Below are 23,436 nucleotides of genomic sequence, written 5' to 3'. Positions count from 1 at the left end.
AATATTATTTGTGTTTTATAACAGCTGTTGTGCGTTGTTGTGTGCTTCGTTTGGCTTGCTGATGGGAGAAAGCATCTTAAACGTTATTCAGGTGGCACATCAAGATCTATTCCGCGCAGCTATTGTGTCGAAAAGATGGGTCCGTTTGATTTTCGCATGCTGACGACAGATTCCTGAGAGCAAAAACTCAAAAGGCTCATGGGGTTTCTGCGTAAAATAACTGTTTGAGACTAAATAAAACGCTTTACATTTTTTTTCTGGTTTTATTCACCTACAATGTCCTGTTTTAAGCCCGTGCGTTGGCTCGCATTGTTAAGGTATTCCTCGAAATGCCAAAGCAATGGAAGATATTTGAGCATTACTGGCTGCCAAGAGAGAGATGGTTAACTTAAAGTGACAACAATTAAAAATTATTTGAATTGTCGGATGCAATAAGCAATTGGTCGATAAACAATTTGTTCTGCAATTTGCAATAATCAAAAAGGACTTTGCTACAGTGAAAATTTAAATTTTTCAAATTTTCTCCAAAATTTAAAGCACTTGACCACGTTTTTTTGGCAGATTTCGATTCCTATCGTCGAGATCTGTCCAACAGGGAAACTCTTTGTTGTGAAATAAAGTAATATTTCAAGTTAAGGAGACAATCCTTACAATTTGAAAAGTATGCTTACTTTTCAGCCACTTTTCTCACAAATTTACATTGCTACAATTTAGGTCAATTTTGGCTTCAACTGGATCTTAAGGAATGAATTCATGCATTGGCCACTAAGATTTTCCAGGCTTTTGCAGTCTCAAAATCCTCTTTAAGTGACTCAAAATGCATGCTAAAAAAGCTCAACAGAGGCTGAGAGGTAACTTCCCACTTTCTGGTATTGGCACCTTTCCAGCGGTTTTAGGACAAATGTCTGGCGTTTCAATCAAAGACCTCGGTGCGGGGAGGCAAAAAATGGGTCACATTGGGCCCGAGCTCTTCTGCGACTACTCAGGCCACATGTTATCCGCTCGGCGTTGTTATCGGGACCCCATATGTACTCATTGTCCACGGGAAGTGCTGGCTGAACAGAGGTTAAAAAAGCAATTGCAACCGTCAGAAAGGTGCATGGAGTTTTCTTTTCATAAAAACTAGTCAAATTAATTTATAGGGTTTTAAAGCCGTCGAATTTTTATAATAGATTATCTTTAATAGCCACTCGTCACTAATTCAAAGCCTGCCCAATGGCAATTTTATTATAAGCCATTATTGAAAAGTCATGATTTACGAAATGCTCGATGAAACCGCTCACTCGTACTTGGGACTGGACGCAATATTGCAAGTTAATTAATAATAGCACGTCGAAAAAGCATTTGGAACGAGATAAATAAGAGGCCAATTTAGACAGAATTAAATGTCAGCCCAATCAGCAATTATATGCGCACAGCATTTCAATTGCCTGGATGCTTTCAAAAGCCAAGGTTGCAACTCTGTGGTTCCCGCTGTGCTCGGGTGTATATGCAAAACGGGGGAAAGATCACGAATTGCACAAAACTGAGAAGATCGTGGCCAAGCAATTACTCCACATGGGGTACCCATCTCCGACTCTCCGCTTAATTGAAAATTGATCATTATGAGTGGTAGTCTCGGCCCCGCACCGCAAGCATGCATTTGCGTTTTGCAATCGTTTATGGCCTTGCGCCGTATATGGAGATGCATTTTAGGGAAAGGAACTAAATAGAGCTATATGTGTGTGCGACGGCTTCTGTTTTCGGCTATGGTGAAGAAACTTTTGCAGCCTTTCGAATTCCGATCAGTTGATCGAGTCCGTGCCAAAACGAATGGGGCGAAAGTCGCGATGAATTGATTTGGGAACGATTTGATATAGACTTGTTCAAAGCGGCGCGATTTCCTATTTCGCTTGGCAAAGCTCGCATTTGCTGTTTGTTTACAACGAATCGTATATTCCTAGCATGTTTGAGCAAGACTTAATTATTGCGTATGTAGTTTTCTATTATTTATAGTTCAGTGCGGTTGTAGTAAATCCATTGTCTTTAAAAAATCTAACAGCAATAAATGCAAAATGAAAGTGTGGAATTAACTTCCTTGAATTTGATTTTTTGCTTTCGATTACGTCTCAAGGGTGATTTCAACGAGCGATTTTCAAGTCTGATTAGCACAAATGTGCAAAAATTACTTTCGATTATTTTTTTCGGCTGGTTTGGTGTTCAGGCCATCAAATAAGCACGAATTTGGTGTTTTATGATTTTTAAAAGACTTATTCTGTGAAACCAGTAAATCAAAAATAAATTCAAGACTTTAGCTGAAAATCCCAGAAAAAAACTCAAATTTTTTTCCTGTGCTTTGCGAAACGCGCCACGCCTTCTTTTTTATTTATCCGTGATAGTATGCTCTCATTTCTAAATTCCCGAGAGTTCCAGTGGCCACTGTTCACAGAGAATCCGGTGGACGTATTTTTTATATAAAAAATTGAAAACCAGGAGTCAATTTTTCTAACAGTTGACTATCGTTGCAAGCGGATGAAAAACAAGATGCTTTGAAAATGAAATAAAATGTTGAAAGTGTAGAAACCAATAATTCGCATCTCCATAAATCAATTAGTTTTTGCCAATTAAAATAATCGACTTAAGCCAACATTGATTATTTTCGCACATCGCTAGGAAGGGGAATGAAACACCACTGATTTGCTCTCTCTCTGGCAGTTTCTCTTCCCGAACCCCATTCCATTAGCTATAATTTGGCTTTGAGAGACAATCAGCCGCAGAAAACAAACAAAGTGATGAACAAACGCGGCAGCCGCTCATCAGATAAAGAGATATATCGGCGGTCGTGATGCAGCCTCTCTTTCACTCAGCCGACGCATTGCAACACTCGCGATCTAAATTTATTACGTGTGGAATCACGCTTATGCAACGACAACCCGCCGCGAAGTTGCATGTACATGCGGTGTAGGATGTGCCTCGAGTTCGTGCTCACATGCTCCGATGGCGAATTTCGACCGTTTCTTTTACAAATTCTAATTGAAACCTTAGCCGGTGGTTCCCGCGCATCCAATTTTGAGCAGCGGTTGTAAAAATGAAATCATCGCGATTGGTCGAATTCATAAATAATGTTTGTACTATATTATACAGCTCTCTGCTGGTATTGCTAATTGCACGCGCGGCAGATGCTTTTTAATTGCGCGGCCAGTGCTCTTTGCTTACTGTAAATCGTCGATGAGCGGCTTTCTTGTTGGGAAAATTATAAATGTGAATATTTTTCGTGCCTTCTCCATTTGTGAAACCTGCTGGCTAATTTGCTTTATTTTGTCAATGATCGTGCGGAAAAGGCGTTTCGTTGGTTTCTATTTCCAATTGAGCAAACTTTTTGCTTTGCTCCACATTTACACGCGTTTCCTTTTCGATTGTGCGTCCCAAATGAACCTTTTTCAGGTCAATTATTTTGCACCAACACCCTATAATTGTCGGTGATTGTGGCGTTAAAACGTGAGTTCAACAAAACAGGCTCTCGGAAGTGAATGGACGAGCGAATTAATTGAGATTATGGTTATTTTCACGAGTGAGTTTTAATGATAGATTATTTCAGTCTAATTAGGTACGACGGCGATAAGTCTGTGACTCAACCGAGTACATTGAAGTCAAGCATGAATGGAATCAATCACGATCTTTTATTTATTACGCCAGTCTATCGGAATAAATCACAATAAGCATTGCGGAAAATGAGGCCATCGCTTGTTCGAATTTATTTATTGCTCTTCTCTCTTACATCCTTAATTTTTAATTTTTGTAGCTAAATGAATTAAATTAAATTTACGTAATGGCACAGTTCAGCAGAGATTTCTGACTAAATTCATACTAAAAAAAAATTAATCATCCCTCACGAGAATTCACAAGCTCAAAATTCCATGTTAATTAATAACAGTTTTAAGAGATTTCCCTGGAAAACTCCTCCGAGTTAGTGAAGTGGTTCTGTTCGGGATTTTTATTTCTTTTTTCCACAAAATCATAAAAAAAATGTACAGCAACATTTCGTCTACAAATGATTTTTTTATAATTATATATATCACCATGCAGCGGTAGAAAACAAACTGTAATATCGACACTCAAGCTGTCCTCATTAATTTGCCTCCTGCGAAACACATTAATTTATTGCCAACGCGCTAAAAGTAATTGTTGGGGACAGGAGGTATTGAATCGAGTGTTTCTGCACAGCTGTTACTCCTTCAGCTGAACACGTCATTGGCAAATAAAACAAAAGGCATGAGTCGAAAATATAATTATGTCAAGTATACACCCGTCGAATGCAATTAATTTTTCGTTATTACCCGCTCTGCGTCAGGCGCGTCTCACATTATTTTCCCACTCGCGAGGTGCATACGAGGTCCATCCTTTTGCTCAAGGATCAATTGCGTTCTCTCATCTTATTCTATCGAAAATTTATACTGTTTCTACACTCGTCACAATTATGAAAACAGCAGGGTGCGTATAAAATAAACAGTTAATTGATATTGCGCTTTACGAGCCGCTGTAAACTTTATGGGTGGTAAAATGGCAATTAGAGAGCTCTTTTTAAAAGTTTCCCAGCCGAGGAGAAGCAAAATTTGCGAAACAGCGTCAGGGATCAGCGGAATTTATTAATTAGAAGGGACAAGTTGGTGCTCAGGTCAAATTGTCATATAGCAGTTGTTTGGCAACATTCTACGGTACCCGTCGCTTTGAAAATTTGCGAAACTTTGAACTTGACTTCTTTATGCCGCCAGAAGTCATGTAGAACATCAACATAATTCCTTGAAACGACCTTCGCTGTTAAAATATTTAGAAAAACTCGTGCGTAGAAAAAAATTAAGATACTCCTTTTTTGTACATTGTGTTTCTATTGCTACAGAGCAAGAGGATTTCATAACTGCAAAACCCCGGGAGATCCTTGTTATTAATGCATAAACTAATCCCTAAAAAGATTCGCAGTTCAAGCCAAAATCATGGCCTTAATTTTTGAGAAAAATAGCTGCATTATGCTTGTCAAATCGTTAAGGGCTTTCTCCCTATTGGAAAACGAGAGGAGTCGACATCTGCCTAGAAAATATTTTTATGAAATTTAAATTTGTAAGAAAATAGGAAAAATTTGAACTGTAGCAAGGTTCATATTTTGATAATTTCAGAGCGTAGAGAATATTTTTTAAATTGTTGGCCCAGTGTCATTCTTCTTTAAATGAGTTAAAATGTTTAAATAAATTCGAATTATTGGCACAGTAATCGTTTGATTAAATTTTTAGTATGAATTAGTAGTGTCAACAATGTGCAATAATCAAATCGATCAGGACCAAGCATGACAATAAAATTTCAGAAGTTGCCAAATTTCTCGAAATGTTGATGATTTTTACTTGATATCATGCCTCTCGTCTCGTTATTTCCAACGGTGTAAAAATTAAGAGGTTAATTTCCCTTCTGGTGAAATAAATCATATTTTTCAATGAAAAGACAAGTGCTTGCCGCTTGATTAAAATGCAAACTTATGCGCCAGTTTTATTGCTGTAATTAAAACGGCAAATGGGGAAAATTTACCTCTTTCCTGATTTTCAGAGAAAGTTAATAAAAAATTTAAGTATCCATATCCATTTAAGAAATCCGCATAATCAAGATTCCAGGAACCAGGAAGCCAGACCTTAACCCTTTCGACTTTGAAACAAAGCTCACTTTTTATATCAAATCCATGCAATAAATTAAATTGAGCTTGTCAAAATATTAAAAGCACACAGCACACTCTCGTTTTTGAACGCCGTCTTCCTTGAAAGCAGGGAATAGCGTTTGTCGCAGCTGCGAAGGCGCAGTCAAGGGTCGCTTCTTCCGCCAAAAGTGTCATTAGCGCCGCGAGTCGCGAACGACCCCGCCCTTGCCTTGCCGCGCGCTCTCAGGTTTTTCAAAGCGCAAAAGGAATGCTGCCAACTGATTTCTCGGTGTGCTCGGAGCGTAACTTTTTTATTTAAACTACACGCCACTTTGACACGCACGCTTCTCTCAATTTCGCCGGCGCGCAGTTCGTTCGCCTCGCCAGTACAAAGCCCCTCGGCGGCCTGGCCGGGCAATTCAATAAAACAAAACTGCATCATCGGCTCGGTCCACGCTGGCTGAAGGCTGAATGGGATCGAGCGGTTTTCGGCTTCTGCAGCATCCGAAGAAAGACATAATCGCCGCCGCCGCCGCTTCTTCTTACAAAATGGGTCAATAAAAGGCCTTTCTTTTGTGAGCCGGCGGTGGCAATGAAGCAAAGTCGTCGCTTCTTCCTTCATGCTCGGCTGCCGCGTTTTGTGCGGCGCGCGCCATGCGAAAAATCTCTGTTTGATTGAAAGGCGCGCGCGCGCTATCGGGCAATGATCATGATCATTTTTGCAAATGACATGGTTTCCTTCTTTGTTTGACTCTTAGTAGGCTAACTGCCGATTTGTAACACTCGCGTGCGGATGAATAAAAATCGGGAGCGTTGACGAAACTCAAAGAGTGCATGAAACGATTATCAGACGCTGTCACTTCAGTACAAAGAATCGAAATGAGATAATAGGAACTTTTTATCTTCGAGGATAGCAAATCGTTTACTCGTTGAAAGATTTTACTGGTTTTATGTTGTTTAACCCACCAAAATTTGACGCTTTCATGTTAAAGCCATCAAGTGAGCACAAAAATGAATTTTTAATCATTTTGAAATTTGTTTTCTTTCTGCTATGCCAATTAATCGGTAATTTAATTAGGATTTTAGCTGAACATCTCAGTAAAGGATCAAATTTTATTCTTTCCCCGCTTTGCGACTAGTACAACGCCTTCTTCTTAATTGTCCAACGAGCCAATTTCATAGCATTCAAAAGCCTTTCCTTGAGTCACTATAGTGGAAATCGATTATTAATTGTTTTAAGAGGAAAAACAAGCGCCTTTATCACTTAAGACACTTGCCAAAATAAATAAAATCTTGATGGTTTAGAAAATTGATTATTTCACGGTTACTATTCTCAAAATTGTTTATTGATTTAACAGATTATTTTGAGCTAAGCATAATCAATTTTTTAAAGAAAAAAAAATCGATATTTTTGCACAATGTGACATCAGTTGGGAATTCCACAGGCCCACGCATCAAGTAAGTCTTACTTGCCCATTTTTTGAAATCATTGCCTGGTTTGGAGGGGGGGGGGCTACAAACAAAATCCGACCACGAAAATCCACCCGTTTTTTGGATATTACTATTTATGCCAAAGCATTTTTTCGAACGCGTGCTGCCCTTAATGAGCATAAAATATATACAAACGGCTCGCGTGTAAATGCCTTTTGTAGGCCCCTGAGCTTCCGTCTCTTACTCTTGACGTAAAGACTTGTTAAAATTAGAATTTATTTTCATTTGCGAGCGGTAGAACCTGTTTTAGCGCGGTAAAATTCGCGAGCATCCTCCTTCGCTCATTGCAATAATATGACAAGCCGTAATTTTGCTAAGTAGAACAACAGCATCATCCTCTAATGGCAAGAAGTAGGTCTCGCTCGTGTCAACTCCATTCATCATCTCTATACTCATTCCCTAATCAACCCAAAATTGGACAAAATAAAAATTACGACCTTTTTTAATCCCTCCACTTTGGAGGGGTGCCAACCCTTATTGAAAAAATAATAATAAAGTAAACAATGCATCAGAGTAGACACCTACCTTGGGTGATGAATTCCCCTCCAGAAGATCCTGTCGTAGGTCCACAGTTTAAACTCAAAATCCACAGCACTTGATTGGGAAAATCGTGGCACATTGGTTCCGGCGAGCGCAGGTGTAGCGAGCGACTCGGCCTCCCAGCACTATCTGCGGCGGCAAATCGGCGCGCATTCCAGCAACCCGCTCTCAGTCCCTTCCATGTTCCTTTCTTTCTTACGTGCGCTCGCAGCTATAAAGGTAAGTAGGCATCGGAGCGCGCGGCCACCTCTGCCACCTCCAGCCGGCCTCTGATGAAGACGCAGCCACCTATTTCCGACAACACCTTGCGCATAACAATCGCTCCGGACTCGGGATCGTGGAAATAAAACTTTTCGAACACGGGCACGCTCCAAACGTGGTTGACGCTTATTGTTTGTATCCTGTTTCGGGCCCGCCATATGCAGATGCGTAGTGAAATACCTTTCGCAGGTATGTGTTTAATTGGATTTGTTTACCATGATCTTTTCTAAAAGGATACAAATGAAAGTGCTATATAACATCTTTAAAGGACTTCAATCAGTTTTTATAATGGTTAATGTTGTAAAATTTGGACATCTGATATTTTGTCTTCACGTCTAACCGTTGCAGGACCATTGAAATAAAAATTCCAACAATCAAATTGTTATAAAGTCTTGTTTATTTGAATCTGAAATTTGGAAATATAAAATCCAGCCCTATTATACACACGATTTAGAATTAAAAAATATCCTAAAATCGTCATTTTGAAGCTATATATCAGGGTACTCAGGCATTGCCTTAATGTGCCTATAATCTCATTCCTGAGCACCCTGATAGCTTCAAAAGGGTTAAAACACAAATTCTGACAGCTCTTAACTTGGCTGTTCCAACGGTGTGCATGTATTTTGAAGATCAAACAGAGCCCGTCAGCGTTGGTTAAGTGGTCAGACAATAAAATATAATTATATCGATAGCTCGAGGCCTACCCTGACGCTAGGATTCAATTCGTACCGGATCTGATCTCAGCAGGGGTGACACCAAGCATGTTCAGAGGGTAACACTCCATCGATCTTGCAATTTTGATTTTCTCACTATTCGCACCTGAACTCAAAATTACCCGTTTTTTTAACCTTTTTTAACCCTCTGTATCTCGAAAACTGAAAGTTTCACCATCCTGAAAAATTCTAGTCATATGTTACATACACACTTGGGGCAACATTTCATCCCACTTAGAAACAATTAAAGAACTTGTTTGGAGATATGAGATATTCAAAATTGAGTAATAAAATACAAAAATGCTCAAATTTGAAAAATTGTTGAAGCATAAAAGTTGTTAATTGTCTAATTAGGCATCTTTTGGAACAAATTTAAATGTTATAGCTTAATTTCAATTTTGCAAGCTCCAAGTGGCTGACTTTACTAGATTTCACCCTGATTAATCGGGAAAACGGCCTTAACATTCAAAGTGTAATAATCCTGAAAAAAAAACTAAACAATTTAAATTCATTTTCAAAGTTTCGCCAACGCAAAAGCTATAAAATAATCAAGAAAAGAAGTAGTGTGGGAGAATTGAATTAAATCATGATTTTCTCGTTTATATTCTGATATTACACAATCCCACAAAACACTTCTCTGTTCCTTTTGATCTCGTCTTAATATTATGGTCTTATTATATGGCTTGCGCGTGTTTCATTCTCATCATCCTTTTTTAAAAGACGCATATATTTAAATTTTTAGATTTGAATAATAATAAAAAAGAATGCCTTGGCGAGAGGCTTCGTGCACTTTGCTTTTAAGACATCGCGCGTTCTCAAACCTTTTAAGGAAGTGGAATTTTGAAGAGCTATTTCAAATCTGCTGTATTGTTCTCTCATGCACACGGGGCGTGAATGAATTATGCATTTTTGGCGCTGCGCATTATTTGCTTCATTTGCGGAGTAACGAGGTATTGCCGAAATTGTTATAACACACTTTTTCGTAATCCGTGTGTGTTTGTGAGATTAGTTGTGAGCGTGTCAAACAGTGCGTGGAACAAATCGAGGTTTCTATTTTTACACTTCTGTGGTTGTTATGTGACATATTAAAATTTTTCACGCTTCTTGCTTATATGGATGAAGCGACGACGTGGTGATGCTCGCTCGTTACGTGATCATATGCTGTATTTAACAGCCGAAAATCCATAGAATTGGTTATAAAACATTTAAATAACATTAATTTTAAGTAAGCTCTCATGGTTCATGTAAACGACTCAAAAATCTTGAATTCTAATAAAAATTAAAAATACTTTTTTTAAATCGTTTTAACAATAAAATATCATCAGTTGAAACCAAAATATGTCAAAATAAAAAACTCAATAACTTTCAAAGAGAGCAAGTCCAAATATTTAATCAGCATATTTATAAAAAACAAATTGCTGTTATAATTTACTCTTGCATCTTACGTTCATTTATTTGGGAAAATAAAGCGTGTAATTCTCCTGCTGCGATTTATTATTCTGGATCATTAATGGAGGTGCTGCTCCTATTTTACAGCTTAGAATCGAACATATTTGGGCACACTATAGGGTCTTAGAAAAAATACCGTAAGCGGCCGCGCTCAATTTCGGCCCACAAATGTATTGCCACGTGATGTTCAAGTGCACAATGCAGACGCGAGATGGGAGAACTGCCGAGAGAGCCGCCAACAAGTATAGTGCGGGAAACGATCAGTACCTTCATAGATGGCGCATTCAGTTCTTTTCTAACCCGTCTAACCCTTTCATTTATTACCATCCTTAACACCGTCTATACCACGATTTATTTTTTATTCAATAGAGTAGAATTGAAACATTTAAAAAATATGCGTTATAATATTTTGTAGTTATGTATTGAAATACAAATAACGGAATAAAACGATTTTTGATATATTTTTCATTCAAGAAAACGATTAAAAAATTGCAAGAGTGGGAAAAAATAAATATATATTATGTGAAAATATAATTTGCACCTATTTTAATTATTTGACTAATGCTTGCAGTGAAAATTAAAAATTTTCATCAAAGATATTAATAATAAAATCGATTCTTTTTTGGCTATTTTTTCTGATTGAAAAGATTTTGGAATGAACAGGAGTCATTTTTAAAATGGCTTTACCGAGATATTGGGAAAATAAAATATAGAAAAATCGCATATTTCATCAGATTCCCGAATTTTCCAAGATCTTTGATATAGCACTCAAACCCGCTGAATTATAAAGCCAAAATCGAGCCCCCTATAAATTCAATTTTTAATAAATATATATTCCCACTGAATTTTGTCAATCCTGATCACAATATTTAATGATTATTACTTAAACGAAGTAGCCGTAAAAAAGTCTCAGAACGTTCATAGCTAAAAAACCGCGAATAATTTACCTTTGGAAAATAATAATCTAATTTCAATCTCTGTAGAGTGTTCATTATTAATTTTCGCTCTGTGAAAACGAAAATAATATTGAAATTGATAACTGCTATTTTCCATAGCGTAAAAAAGGCAAAAATCTCAAACGTATATCAAATTTTCAGTGTTGTGTGTCTTGTAACAAGCTGATAAACATCATTAGGAACACATGTTGTGCCTGCAAATGCAGTGAGGCTTTTTGGCCGCGTTTCATAAAACTGGTCAACCAACAGTCATAAATCACGCGATCCATTATTCACATGAAAAAGTAAATAAATATGTCCCGGCGGCAAATTCAGCGAGGGGTCCAAGGGGCTGCTTTTGCGTGGCATCGCCCAGGCGTTGGTTTATCGCGTCATTATTTAAATTATGGAAGCTTTCAGCGGCTCCATTGTGCAAGTGCGTCCAAAATACGCGGAGAGAAAGGCTCTTCCTCTCTGTTTTGCGGCGCGAGGAGGAAAGAGTGGCATGGAGGGAATTGAATTAAAGCCGGCTCTCGCTGCTCACGTCTGTGTGTGTGTGTGTGTGTGTGTGTGTGTGTTGCCTCTCCACGCCGTTGATGTTGATGATGATGTGCTAAATGAAGGGTGCACACACGCACTTACTCTGATGCGGCTTAATAGACTCTGCTTAATTATTTACAAAGCGGCCGCATTAACTCTGCGCTGCAACAGCCTTTAACACCCGAAACAGGCATCGACCCAGCGCAGACCATCAACACTATGGCTCCTCTGCCTGCCGTGAAACTGAATCCGCTCTCGTTGCTCCACTTCGTTTGAAACATTTTTTTCTGCTGGGTGAAATATCTCATCCACAAATAACAGTAACTTGTTGAAGATGAATTACTCACTTTATAATTTAAAAATGAATGAGTTGAGGTTTTTTGGTTCATTTTTTACGGCTGATTAGATATATCGATCGATAGGTCAGTTTTGGAATTTTGTAATTACAGTCATAAATCTAGGAGTGCAGCATTGAAATTTCATTTATGAACAATCGATTCCTGTGAGTTGAAGGCAGCCAATTCGCTCGGCTGAAAATTCGACACGACGTGCAGAAAATCGATGTAAACGTAAAAACCATTTTAGTAATAATTAATTGCTAATAAATTGCCTAGAGAGTGCTTTTTATATCCAACAAATAATTCAAATTGGCATTTTGAAAATGTAGTAGAATTATTATTATTATTGTTTATTCTCACAAATTGTCAAATACATTCATGTTAAAGCAAGTCATTAAAAATATATATAAGCATGTGAGAAAAGGCAGCACTCCTGGCAAACAACTTACGAAAGCCCTGTCCAGGAGGACAGAGCCGGAGTGGGCCCAGACTAGTATCGAAAACACATCACTAACGCTTTAAAAACTTGAAATCACGTATTTCTTGGAGAGAGGAATAAACTGCGCCACACTACATGTCTTCATCACAGGTGGAAGATCGTTCCAAAATTTTACCACTCACTAATTTTTCTCTTCTAAAACTCAGTCTTAGCTGACTATTCTAAATCTGATTCAATAGAAACAGAGAGGAAAATTTTATTCTCCCTAATTTTGTATAAAAAAACTCAATTACATAATATATACTCTTTAAAGTTGCAAATTGATGACGAGCAGAACGTTTCTTCACACAAATTGCGCAAATCATTGCTGCACTAACATGATTTGCCTCCATGCATATACACAAATTGCTAGTTAAGAGTGGAAATAACACGATGCAAATTCAGTTTAAGCGGTGCCGAGACCGAGAGTCGAGGAGCATCTTGGCGCAGACGAGTTCTGAGGGAAGATAGCGAGCAGACGAGTTGAGTTTTGAGTTGGTACTGTTTGCCATGCGAGCGAGCGAGCGAGAGGGGTGGTTTCGTCATCTGATGCTATTATGCAGATTTTATTGCAGCAACCGCGGGAGGAAGCATAAATTTGCTTAAACGCCGTAATTACATTTACACAACAAGATCTTAAATGTTTCTTGAGTTTTTCAAGATGTTTATCAGCCGAGAGCGTGAGCAACAGCAGAGGCAAAAGTTTGCCGTGTGCAATAAAAAGCAGGGTTTCAGTTTCGGTAGCGATAAAAAGGGAAATGCATTTTATATACATATTTCGCAGTCGGGGGAGTGAGACACACATGAATTTTGAACTCAGTCTCTCGTAAACGCGACATTAATGGTGATTTAAAATCAAACCGACCGCACACAAAAGGCATGGCATAGGGGACTCGAAATGTGTGCTCTTCGCCACACACTCACTAACAGACTGACTTTTGTTTCCAACCGGAAATGCATTCGAGTGTGAGCGAAAAGAATCGTAAAGAGCCCCTTTCGAACGCGAAAACACAGGCGAAAGTGATGCGTTCCGAGCCCGATGTGCAGTCGCGAACTCAATTTTATTCGTTGGACGGGAGAAATTTTGTTGGAAGTCATGTGGCTAGGCAACCTGCCAAGTCGGAAAGTAAAGCAGGTTGTCTAATCACGTTTCAAAATCATGCTTGAGATCCTTGAAGTGGAGATGATGTGGAGAATTTTGAAAATCTTTTGTACCTGATATACTTTGAATATTCTCTATAAATTAGTTCAAAGCTTAAATATTCCTAGGTCACCATCTAAATTTTTGAGAAAATCGGATGCGAAGTTTGCACGCCAATCAAGAAGGGAGGGAGCATATATATATTATACTGTCTCTCTATATTTAAAATCATAATTTATCTCACCTGGAGGGAAATTAACTCATAATTCGCTCGCCGTTGGATAGATTGCGAACAGAGGAATTTAAATCAAGCGAAAAATAACTGACAAACCGGTTATTTTTTTAGAATTCCGGCAAAATCAGAATTTAACTGTTAAGTTGGTCCTAAATCGATTATTTCACACCATAAAGATTAGTTGTTCCATCAAATTTTCTGAATAAAAAAAGTTAAATCCAATTGATTTTTTAGCTAATTTATTTTACATCTTATTGACGCACTAGTAAAACGCAAATAAATTAATTTTTTAACTGTTCTGAAGTTTGATTTTCTTTAACAAATACGACGACGGTGGTACAAATAAGCTGGAGGTAATAACTCACGTAAGACGAGCGGCAATAAATTACCGGCTGGGTGCATGCAAATAGAAATAAATCCCACGGCTGAGAGCAGAGCGCGAGTGAGGATGTTGTGGCATGCGTGATCCTCGTCTGCCCGACAACCCCTTCCTAGGCCATAAATAATCAAGGGTTATAAATTCCAAGAGTGTGTGCTTTGAAATGTTGCACAGCCAGACAGATGAGTAAATAATTTCGAATGTTGTGGCTAATTCAAGTGGAAATTGTATTGCTTGCTACAATTTGACAATAAAATTTAGTAATACATACATTTATTTGATTGATGTTTTAAAATGTCTAACAGAATGTAATAATGTATACTTAATAATCATGGATATTACTAAATGATTCAACATGGAACCCCCGCGGTCCTTTCACTCCTTTCATTCTAACAAACAGTTTTTTGTCTCAAAACCTGAGGTGAAAGCAGTTCAAGGGATAAGTCTTACTTCTTGTTACTTGCGCTGGCTGTCGCTGTGGCGCTGCTGTCTCGATCTTAGGCCAGCGCTACGTTTAATCAGAGGCTGCCAAAGTCTAATTTTTTGTTCAAATTCCGCTGATTTTTGCACGTTGAGTTAAATTGTCGACCGAGTGATTCGACCCTCCAGAATCGATTGGGCTGAAAGTGAAATTACATTGGTACTCTAAATAAATGATGTTTCCTAATGTACCTATACCAACTAATCGCAGCTGAACAAACGTTTATCCATATCAATCAACAGTAGCAATTATCACGCAAATGATTGCTCGTATACATACGACGTAAATGCACTGCGATTGTGTGGAGCGGATGGATGATTGTCACCGCGTCTCTTTTGTTAAAGATGCGTGGATATTCGCACATGGCAAACAATTTCCACCGTCATTAAATTATTGCTGTTGAATGCAGTGGGTGTGAAGATATAAAATCTATACTCGGCTCAGTGCGGCGGTAATGGCAGCACATGAGAAGAAAAGAGGAAAGAAGAGTGCTCCGCGCGCTCGGCTTGATGACTTTTCGCTGGCTGGCTGCCGCGATCCATCAACGAAAGAGAGAAGAGAGCGCGCGCGTGGGCACATTGTGTGCATGTTGCTCGACTTCTTGCTTCTTCTCAATAGTCATATCTCGTCAACGGACAATTGAACATCTCAAGTGATTAACGAGCGCAGCGCAGCCTCTGAAAGGATTAATGCACCACTCGCGCACTCGCGCCAGCCGAAACAACCCTCTCCAGCAGACGACTTTTCGACTGCGACCGCCCATCATTTTTCTGCTATTAAATTTCATTCTCTCCGAGGGGAGCGAAACACCTGAGGTTCTCTTTTTAAAACCAAAAAAATAAAAAAAAGAATGGCAGCAACTTTCGGAGCATGACTGGATTTTTGTGAGTGTTGCAAAATAAGCAGCTTCATAATTTTGTTTCAGTAAATTATATTTAAATACTATATAATTTGTGTGAAAATACAAATTCCAATTTTTAAATGAAATTAATCTGGCTCAAATCCATTTTCATTAACTTGACGGGTGACATTCTGTAAAATTTGTCCATTGAAACGTGAGCACAAGTTCCCATGCAGCAGATCGATTGTGAATCAATCTTGTGAGGTGTCGGTCGCACCGGTGGATCGCCAGCAACAGATCATTACCGATAATGCGATGATTCTCGCCGACTGAGTGTGCACAAAAGACGCGAAATTCTTCGGTCAGCAATTTGGCGCACTTGAATGGCCCGTAATGGCTTATTTGTCGGGAAACGCGGCGCAATATCAAGAATGAGCGCGCAATTCAAGGCCAGTGAGATGGAAAATTAAAGTAGTGGTGTGTGCCTCGACGCTCGGTTTGCTGTGCAGGGGATGAAAAATGGAAGTAATACACCCCAAAAGAGAAGCAGTCCAAACAGAGTCGAGCGCTGGCACTTTCGCACGCAGCTGTCCAGCGTGCGAGATTAATTATCGTCGCATCATTAATAATCTCGTTCGCTTGCCGGTCGGCCGAAACGACGTTTCCTCACCTGCCTCATCTCGTAGTTTGAACACGGATCGAAAATATGCACCTAAAATTCTGGGGCATTTACTCACGCATGTACATGCTGTTACTTTTTTCAAATAAATCATTTGCAACAAAATTACGATTGGTTTTTTGGCCCATCATAATAGTTTTTGTTTTTATGTTCCCACGCTAATCTTGCTAAATTATCGAATAAGAGTGAATAGCAATTATTTTAATGACCAATATTTAAATATTAATTCAGCGTTCCTTGAGAGTTTATAGTACAATTGTTTTTTAATTAATTCATAAATTAAGAGTGCTTCAACTTAAGGCGTTCACTTATTTTTTTATTTTTTAAGTTCCAGCTTACTCGTAGTTTTATAGAAATTGAAAAAAATCAGATTCTTGTGACCTGATTTTGAACGTTTTAGGGTTCCCAAGTACGATCACAAATCACAAATTTTGGGATTTTAAAAAAAGGGTTACAGAATTTATTTTAATATTTTTTATTTGTGCCAGTGTATTGCGGCGTTAAAGCCCAGCGAGTTTCTATTAACACTGTCACTAAGAAAATGTGTAAAGGTGGAGGAGAGTGCCACCTTTGGGCAGGCATTACACCAGTATTTTGTTCATAGTTCCATAACCTACTCGTCATATAAACAAAAAATGCAAATTCATTTTCCAGAGTGACTTCAACTTATTTTGAGGGTTTCAGGGTATACTCGCGGAAGTATACAAGTGTTCTTGGAATAAAAATCACGAATTAAGGAATTCCAAATTAGGGTTTCTAGTAATTTTTTTAATTACCAAAACCTATTCTTAAATATTCAAACTTTCAAATCAATACCCCTGAGTCCCTTGACTTTTTTTTAGAGTTTCAGGGTGCTCAGGAATATGTGTTCTTAAATGATTCACCAATTTAGGGGGTTTATACATTTTTAATTTTTATAGTACCATAACCATACTTGTATTTTCTAAAAATTCATTATAATGGTTGCTTGACCTTACTTGAAAGTTATTTGGGTATTTCATAATTTTTTGTTAAAATTTCAAATTTAGGGAGCTTAAATTAGGGTTTCTTTCCTTTTTTATAATTTTTTGAGTTCACACATACTTGTTTTTTTTAATTTCTATACAATATCCCTTATTTTGAAAGTTTCTTGGTACTCATGTACTGTACAACTAGGGAAATGCGCAGGTTTAAGAATCGTACAAAAAAGTGTAATTTTGCATCATATATTTTTGAACTGTTGTTTTTAATAAAAAAAAAAGAAAATTTTATCTGATGTCCATTTTGTAAAATAACGAACCACATTATTGATTTGTGGTTCATTGCGAACAGTAATTTAATGCCAGTAGTCCAAGCTAATTGACGGGACGCGCACCTTTCAGTGTTTCACCCGTTTGATCCTGATCATGGTAGCGTCACACATAACAACAGCAAGCATATGTATATTAGTATATCGAGTGTTGTGCGGCGCCATCAGCACACACTCTTTCCCACATTAAGCCTAATTGATGGCCGCCCACTCGACCACTTTAATTAACCCCCCTCCCGCCCGCCTGCCATTATTTCATCGCACAGAGTGTGAATGGTAATCGAACGGCGGCCTTCTCTCTCTCACTCACTCACTCATTCGTCCATCCATTGTGTTGTCTGTCCGTCGTCCGTCCGAGATTAAAAGCGGTCGGTTGCGCGCGGGTAAATGGCTTGCTTGTATTGTGATGCGAACAAGCCAGCCAGATATCTGTGCAGCGCTTTTGACCTGCGAACCACACCGGCCATCAATCACTATGCGCGCGGCTCGTTCTCTTACACTATAAATCGCCATCGTCTCTATTCCATCATCAAGATTTTTCTCATCAGAACTCATCAGACAACACTGATAAAACCAACTCAAAATTTCTGCTTCTATTAATAGGTTTAAATTTTTACTGGTGCGTGCTTGCTTCAGTTGCATGAAAGGGGATAGTGAAATAAACGAAGAAGCTTTCTAAAGCATTTTAAAAATCGATAATATTGCAAAACTATTGGAAAAACATTAAATTAGGATATTAGCTCTACATGCTTTAGAACGCCTTCTTTTTTAAATTTCCGGTGAACCAAGCCCCCATTTCCAATTTCCAACGAGTTCACCCCTCTTCCAGTGGTAACTTTCACATGGAAATCGTTAAAAAATTCAAATTTAAAAAATCGGTCGTTTTTCCCGTTTTTCTAACGGTTTAACTCGTGGAAATTGGTTTTTTTATTTTAAAATTAGACAAGACACAAGCGGCTATTTAACTTATGACACTTTTGGTTAAATAAATGAAATTTTTAACGTTTAACAATTAATTCACCTCCTCAAACACAGACACCGATTAAAATAATTGACTCTAAGCAAAAATTCATTAATTTTGCTCATCTCAAATCGTCAATGTTTTTCGCTTTATTTTATTTGGTACCTCACACTCCTGCTAAAATTGAATAAATGTCCCATTTTAAATGAAACTTCCATCGTCCTTGCTATAACCTATACGCAATTACTTTTTGCTTCGTGTGGATTTTCCAACAAATCGCATTCAGCTCTGTGCCAGCAGCAAACACACAAGAGGAGCGGAGTGCAATCGCTTGTAGCTGTTGGTCTCAGGAGAGTGCCCAGGCGGGCTGACATCATAAAAAGCTGATCCTTGACGCGATGAACTTCTTTTTTCGCGACAGGCCAGAAGAAAAAGCGAAGCAAAAAGCCAACCAGAAGCCGTCGGTGTGCGTTTGCCGGTGTCAATTTGCGGTCGTCAAATTGTCACAGACACCGACGCAAGGGGACCGAAAGCCGGCTGTCTGCCTGTTTTCTCTCTGGAGACGGAAAACGGCTTTATTGCTACAAGACGAGCCAGCAAATAGTGTGACGCAAGTTGTGGAAAACCAAATAGTTTCTAATTAGATTTTTTAATACAATTCGTGGTTTAAATTTTATTTTTGTATTTTTAATCATTTAGCTGCTATTTTGACATTTTTTAAATATTTTTACTGACAAATATAAATTTAATAATGGGCCCGCAATTAAAATGTTATCTATAAATATCACCAATTATTTTGCTTCTGATGGTGAGTTAACTAATGGTGACTAATTATTGTCTCGTTTGATATTTTATTTGATGTAACATCCTAAAACCAAGATAACTGAGAATTTCCACCTTAAATAATTGCGATGAATGCATTGTTGTAAGTTCACAAAGCACAAATCAAGCGCATAAATTACTGGTTGCTCAACTGAGTCTGTATTTTCTGCTCCCCCAAGCATTTTTCCACTTCCTTCGCGAGACGATATATATTTTTTCGTCTGGCGAAGAGCGGGTGCTCATTTCATTATGTTAAAATAGCAGAAGCATCACTTATGGGTAGAGCAAGTGGCGAGAAGGAAACATATCGGATCCTGTGCTGGCTGCTGTTGTGGTGAATTAATTTCAGCGCTTTCTGCTGCACACACACGCACGCACAGCGAGGGTGCTCGGCGCCGTAAAAAAGCAAAAGGGGGTGCAAACTACTTTTTTACTTGTCACATTTGATCTATCGGCGAATTTTATCTTTGGGGAATTAATGGAGAAAAACACAGGCGGAGCAAGTCGAGCGTTTCCCCAACACATAAAGCAGCGCAGAAATGATATTTCAGCGTGTTGTATCGCAGCCCCTTTGCTAATGTCCAAAAGTAATTTAGGAGATGGTTAAAGACCATGAGCAGAAGTCAAAGGAAAAATGTGTTTCAGAGGCCTTCAGATCAGATCAGTGCCAAATTTTCTTTTATAAATAATTGTGATCTTTGGCTCCTAAGGGCAGCAATTTTTAAAGTTTATAATTTTTTTAACAAACTGATTTTTCATGTTAAATTGCTTAGTTCGAGGTGGGAATTTTCTATTTGCTCATAAGGTCAGGGAGTGAGTTTAAAATATATATTTAATTGATAATTAAGTTTCCTTTCCTGACAGCAATACATTTTTTTCATTTTTTATCATCATTATATTTTGATTTGTTCAAAAATAATCTGACAAATTCCCGCATGAACAAGTAAAATTGGAAATAAATACTTAAATTTCAATGCCAAAACAGGTTAATTTTGAAGAATCACGAAGAAGTTGAATCATTCAGTGAAGTAAATCATGAAATTCGGAGACTTATCAAAAAATAAAAATTACACAACTTTGTTATAAGAACAAAAGGACGAAATAATTCTAAAAATGGACTGGGGGGACTATTTTTGTTGCTAGACAGCTGCTTGAGCAAAATCAATCGAGCAGGCGCCGGTCTAAAGTCCCTCTTGCGCCTGAAACAAGTTCCTTTCTCTCGTTTTTCCGAGATGGACTCGCAAACTTTGCCGAGCATTGGCCTGGGGGAATTGCGGGCACACAAGATGAATATTAGCTCCATTCTCGTTTCGTCGCGTGTTTTATTGTGACCGAGACAAAGGGACAGAGACACTGCTCCTCATGAACGAAATGCATTTAATTAGACGAAAAAAAATCGCTGATAAATGGGAGAATTTTTTTTCAATGCACCGACTGAAGGCTGAATAAAAAAGCAACAGGCGCAGGGAGTGTTGTCATGGTAATGCATTCAAACATGCCGCACGATAACACTACCCTGTTTCCTATTCATGTATGTATGTATTTGTATGTACGCCGCGCATTCTCGTGAATGCTATCGCCCTCGAAAATGCCTACGTGGAAACTTTTTTCCTGGTATATAAGGGGCCGTGATTGACAGGGAAATGGGATTTCTTTTAGTAAAAATATGTGCATATCTTAATAATGGTGCATTTTACTCTTCGTGTCGATAATGGAGGCAGGTGTCATTTTTCTCTAATGAATAAACTCTATGTATTGATATAGACTTGTTCATTCAGCATTAAACTATTCAAGTGCTAAAATTATTTATTTTTCACTATTTTAAAGTGCAATTGAAATTTTTTACTGAAAACCCGGAAAACGTATTCTTTTTATCAATTATAATTTTAGTATCCTTTGTTGAGTTGCTAAATGAAAAACAAAATTTGAAAGCAAAACGCTTCAGAATATTTTAACTGATGTTTGCTTCCTAGCTCAAGACTTTTTATTCTTGCAAAACCATGAAAAATAATTAAATAAGAAGTTTAAATTATTTTTAAAAAGTCTCACTTTTAAATTTAATCATGAAGCAGTACGCCTAAAAAATAATGTTTTGGGGATTTTGGAATGATTTGCTCCATAATTTTGCTTTTTAATTTGATTTTGTCTTGGAATTAAGAAGAAAACAGATATTGCCAATTTCTCGGAAACCCCTGACTAACACTGTGCGAAACCAGGTTTAAATTTAATAAAAGCTGTGAGGTAGATTTATTTCTAAAAAGTTTTGTTTTGTTTATCACAATTTAATTTATTCAATAAATAAAATAAAAAAATCCCCACCTTGTGGGGCCTGAACGAATTTCCAGCATTATCTTGCCCAAAATCCCTGGTAAGAAATTGGGGAGAGGGGAAGTGGAGCAAACCGCGCACTCCGGGAGAGATACATTACAGCGAGCGACGCACGCGACTCTCGCAATATTTTTTGCTCATCTCTCTTTCGAGCACATCACTCCTGGTCCTGACAAGTTTCCATGGAAACTGCCGAGCGAGTTGCTTGAACTGGTGCCATTGGTTGGTCTGGGGCTTTTCTTGACCCCGCCCCCTGACCTCATAGTGTGGTGCTCACAACATGATACCACGGGCACCTCGTGACCGACCCAGCGAGCAGCAGCTCTTAACTCACTCGTTCGCTCCTGCCAGCCGGAGCCGGAGAGCGCCGCCATCATGACAATTATCGATCCATCCTGCCTCCCTCGACTTATGAACACCAAAGGTGCCTCATTTTCAGCAGCATTTTTGCAGTCCAGCCGCCCCGCTTTTTGCTCTCGGCACACAACTCAACCTTCGGCCCCCGCAACTTTGGCCGCAAACTTTCCAACTTCACGAGCCACAGAGGAAAATGTATCCGGAACTCGTTAATAGTTCCACTGAGGGATCAAATTGTTTATAATTTTGTGTGTGGGTTTTTTGGCTGCAGGGGGAAATTATGCATTCCGCTTGACAAGTGATCTCTGCAGGTTGCATACTGTATTCATTTTTCAGGTGATTGTTGTCCATTCCAAATTTTAAATTTAAAAATAAAACAAAATTAAAAACGTATTTTAAAAGAACAGTTTGTCAAAATTCTTTAAAAATGTAAAATTTTACTTTCAAAGTTTTTGCTGACAAATAAATATTCTTCTTTAAAAAAAATCTAAGATATTAATAAAACCGATTATTTTTCTTTTTAATTTGCTTCTCAAATTTCGATCGTATATTAGCAAGAAAATTGAATGGATTATTAAATCAGGATTAAAGTCATTAACCTCATCAAATTTCATGCTTTTCCCGCCCTTTTTTGACACGTACCACACCTTTTTTTTGTTAATAAAGGAAGATACGCCCCTATTTTCTAATTAAAATTGAATTATAATTAAAAATGTCAAATTTTCCGATTTTCCTGCGCTTAGCGACACGTGCCACGCCTTCTTTTCTAGTTTTCCCGCAAGTTACACCCTATTACACTGATCGCTGTGTGCAGAAAATCTGGTGGATGGGATTTTTTTATATCGAAAAAAAGTAAAATTAAAAATAATAAATCTTTTCTTCAAGCTGATCTCATTTAAATCGATTTTTTATCGTTTTAAGGCGAAAATTACACGCAACCTTTTCCTTGGCGGCAACTGGCAAATTAAATAAAATGTGGAACGCTTAGAAACCCAATTTTTTCTCCTCAAAATTAATTACTTTGTGCTTACAATCAGACACTTAATTAAAATGGTAAAGATTATTCTAGCATAGTAAGAAAACCTGATAAAAAAATGGTTGGAATTTATTTACATTAGCAAGAATTTCATCCCACCTTGTAATTTTAACCAGGCTGAACCAACCAAACAGTTTTGATCTTTTGATGCGGAGCGTTATTAATAAATTATACTGGTCCAACAGAGCGGAGCTGACAATAATAATTAGCCTTGGATTCCCATGCAGAGAGCGGCCGGCCGGCCGGCAACAATAGCAAAACAATGGAGGCTGCAACTTAAAATAATTAGTTAATCTCGGCCCGCGGCCAAGATGACTGATTAGTCAGCGGACTCTTAAATAATTGCGAATTAACAGTACCGGCCCTCCAGGCTCGTGACTCGTTCATCAAAATGTCAATTAAACTTAAATTAGCCGGGGCTGCATAGCCTTTCGTGCCTGCTGGGACCTGGTTTCGACGCGGCTTTCGAGTGACACGAAACGCATAG

At 38.2% G+C, this 23,436-nt stretch overlaps 1 protein-coding gene across 1 annotated transcript in view; it reads right to left on the bottom strand.

Moving 5' to 3' along the window:
- Positions 1-7,887, bottom strand: part of LOC135944895 (uncharacterized) — a 30,583-nt gene extending 22,696 nt beyond the window's left edge. Inside the window, exon 1 of the mRNA XM_065492116.1 lies at positions 7,673-7,887. The gene's annotated coding sequence lies outside the window, so the exon portion shown is untranslated. The remainder of the gene's footprint in view (positions 1-7,672) is intronic.
- Positions 7,888-23,436: the final 15,549 nt, after the last annotated feature.

The sequence above is a fragment of the Cloeon dipterum genome, chromosome X (assembly GCF_949628265.1).
Source record: "Cloeon dipterum chromosome X, ieCloDipt1.1, whole genome shotgun sequence".
Lineage (NCBI taxonomy): Eukaryota > Metazoa > Arthropoda > Insecta > Ephemeroptera > Baetidae > Cloeon > Cloeon dipterum.
This window is presented reverse-complemented; position numbering and strand designations above follow the sequence as displayed.